The following is a 3,637-nucleotide window of genomic DNA, read 5'->3' on the forward strand; positions in this document are numbered from 1 at the left end:
GTGTGTGTGTGTGTGTGTGTGTGTCTGTGTGTGAGCACTCTCTATGAGACTCTGATTGTAATTGTGATTCTAGTGCTCAAGTCAAAGTCAGAAAGATGAGAGGAACAGCCTTCACACACACACACACACTCTCTCTCTCTCTCTCTCTCTCTCTCTCTCACACACACACAGACCTCAAGAAAGATGATTAATCATTAGGCTGTTTGCAGGAGACGGAGACAAATAAAAGCTCATGGCGCACCCTCTGTAGAGGGCATCACAAGAGGACACACACTCACAGATGACTTTCAGAACAGAACCTTCACTGAGGACACTGAAACACACCGTCTCACACACAAATGGACAGAGACAGAGACAGGAGAAAAATCTGTTTTGAAATTAGATTAGCAGAGGACAAAAGCAGCGAGATGTTTGACATAAAAGGGCTAAAGAGAGAGAGAGACAGAAGCAAAAGGCAGATGATGAAATATGAAGCAAAGCATGACATTTAAAGGGATCATTCATTTTCTTTCTTCAGATGAACACATTTTTTTGAAAAATAATCCATCTTTGTGAGTATGTTACACAAATCCCAACGTTGACGCTCCACAAAGCAACCAGCCACATGATGGCAATCCACACTCACTTCCTTTGATAAATTTCTTAGAAACCAACACTTCATATCTTCATTTTGCAAGTACAGGTAAATGTATCTTGACTTAATGAAGTTTCGATATTTATTCCGGAAAACAAGACACAAATACTGAGATACATTTATTGACTTTATTAATTTTTAGACTTTCTGCTCTGATTTGACACATTTTTAAGGCTTTAATCTGTGCAATGGTGAATTAAGATTTTTTTTAAACCTGCAAAAACCCAGCATTTGAGACTTGCATTAAACAGACTCTCAGAGATGGATTATTTTTCTAAAAAATCATTGTGTTCATCTGAAGAAAGAAAGTCATATACATCTGGGATGATGAGAGAATATTTGGTCATTTTTGGAAAGACTATGGTTTAAAGCCACACATGCATCATCTTCAGGACTGTAGACTGTACTGCGCTCATGCTTGTCACCATGGAGACAGAGGTCCACCAGTCCACAGGGGCCACGGCAGTGGGGCCCGCCGATGAAGACGAGGATGAGGATGAAGAGGTATCTGCACGAGGCATCCAGTGTGCCGAGTCCCACTGTGGAGGGGTGTTTGTCAGGACGACCCGTGGCGTGCCGGACTGCGGTGACACCGTTCTGTTATCGGCCATCATCGGGCCGGGGTCGGTGCTGTTAAAGGGCCCATCGGTCGCTATGGACACAGAAGATCCAGCATCCAGCAGGCCATTCCCAAATAAACCTGGACAAAGACGGAAAACCAGAGTCGATGAACCAGAGTTCAACAGCAACAGGTGAAGAAGTGAGGATTTTTAAACCCCCTCCCCCCTGTTACCTTGCCAAAGCACTGACAGAGCCCACTGATCTAATGGCGTTGTTGAGCGCTCCAAATGCAAACTTTGCATGCAACAATCAGGCAGCAATTGACAGCACTCTGATCTAGTGGCATACAGGCATCGTCAGATTGACAGTACTCTAGCCCAATAATGTTCGAGGATCCAGTGGGGGCAGCAGTCATATTTCAGGGTGACCGTGCCACTCTTTATCACAACCCTGCTAAAAGTGCCAGTATGTGCGCTCATTTGCGCCCCTTCAGCTGGTGGCGCCCTAGACGACTGCCTAGCTCGCCTATGCCTAGAAACGGCCCTGCTGCTGAAACACACAGTGTGTCTAGTAATGCATCCAGACTCTTCTGTAAGACACGTGTGATCTCAACGGCCCCTGATCAGCATTGATGGCTCCATGAAGAACCTTTAACTTCCATTGTATCTTTCCATTGCACAAAAGGTTCTTTTCTTTATAGTGGAAAAAAGGTTTTTCAGATGATTAAATGTTCTTCACACTAAGAAAAAAATGGCTAAGAACCAATTGCTGAAAGGTTCTTTGGTGAACCAAAAACGGTTCTTCTGTGGCATCATTGTGAAAACCCCCTTTTGGAAGCTTTATTTTTAAGAGAGTATTATTTTGCTCTGATCTGACACAGTGATGTGACCGATTCCTTCACAAAGGAAATTTCAGCCAACACAAATGCACCATAATAAACAAACTATAATCATTTCCACAAATTAGGCCAGATCGTTTCCATGCCAGCAGTGAACTAGACCCTCGTCTGGAAAGATTTCACAGCAAGCAAGCATGAGAATCACCACCACAAACAGACATGTTTGTTTGTAAAAGGGATCTTTAACCCAAAAATTTAATTGTGTCCATTGTGTCCAATTTACTCCATTCATCTTGTTCAAACATGACTTTCTTTCCTCTGTGAAACAAAAAAGGTGTTTTGAAGAACACTGGCAACCAAACAACATTGGACCCCAATATGGACAAAAAAAGAGACATTTAGAGACATGAGACATTTATCAAAATATCTTTTGTGTTCCACGGAAGAAAGTCAATCACACAGGTTTGAGCAACATGAGGGTGAGTAAAGGATCCTTTTTGGGTGAACGATGCCTTTAATTGTTAATAGGACAGAACACTGGAACGCAGTCAGACGAGAGAGGAACAGACGACGACCGCCAGAGGGAAATCTGTATAGAATCATAACACGCCGGAGACAGAGCCTCAAGGTCAGATCTCATGAGTCTAGATCGCATCATCACCAACCTCTCAGGGTTCAGTTCTCCTCCATAAAACAGCACCGCTGCTGCGCCCACAACATGCAGCGCTCAGCCCAGATCAGTCCAGAGGAGACCGAGCTCCCGCTCATCCGCCACTGCTCTAGAACAGACCCTGTTACACCGATCACACCTGCTGTTTTAATCCTGCTGTGATCAGATCGACAAAAATGCATTTTAATACCAGGTTCCTGCAGAGTTCAGCTCCAACACCAAACCAACACACCTGATGCAACTGGTGAGTGAGTTATACCTTCACAAACCTCAAGAAGATCAACCCTGACATGAGGCGCCTCACACAAGACCCGTCTAACCCCTGAGTCTATGGAGCAGATGGAAAGCAGCGGAAGTGAATGACAGTGCTGAAGAAAAGCACAGGAACTGCTGCAAACATCACCTGCACTCATCATACGGCCTCGCTGTGAAACACACATCTGCTCTGAGTCTGCATCTCTGAGATTCTGGCCAGTCTTTCTATTCAAACAGCACGTCTCATGTCTCCTTAATATGAATCAGCCATGCTGTGTTAGAGACAGAGACAGAGACAGAGACAGAGAGAGAGAGAGAGAGAGATCGAGAGAGAGAGCCACTGTGACGGTGCAAAAACAGGCTCGGGGACACAGCAGGACGTCTGGACTGGATGGGTGTCTCAGATTCACAGCTCTGATCACGTCCCACCAAAGAGACTTTCTGGCCAATAAACAAAGAGACAGAGACAGAGAGGACAAGGGCAGGATAATGGTGGGAGGAGATGTCATCAGTGTGCACGTTTTTCCAGACAGTGACCTTTTGACTTTCAGATGCTTTCTTTGAGCTTTTATGAGGAGCAAACAGACAGAGAGGAGGAGACACATACACACACACACACACACACACACACACACACACACTCACACACTCACACACACACACACTCACACACACACAC

Source organism: Sinocyclocheilus anshuiensis, unplaced genomic scaffold, assembly GCF_001515605.1.
Source record: "Sinocyclocheilus anshuiensis isolate Anshui unplaced genomic scaffold, SAMN03320099.WGS_v1.1 scaffold1689, whole genome shotgun sequence".
Lineage (NCBI taxonomy): Eukaryota > Metazoa > Chordata > Actinopteri > Cypriniformes > Cyprinidae > Sinocyclocheilus > Sinocyclocheilus anshuiensis.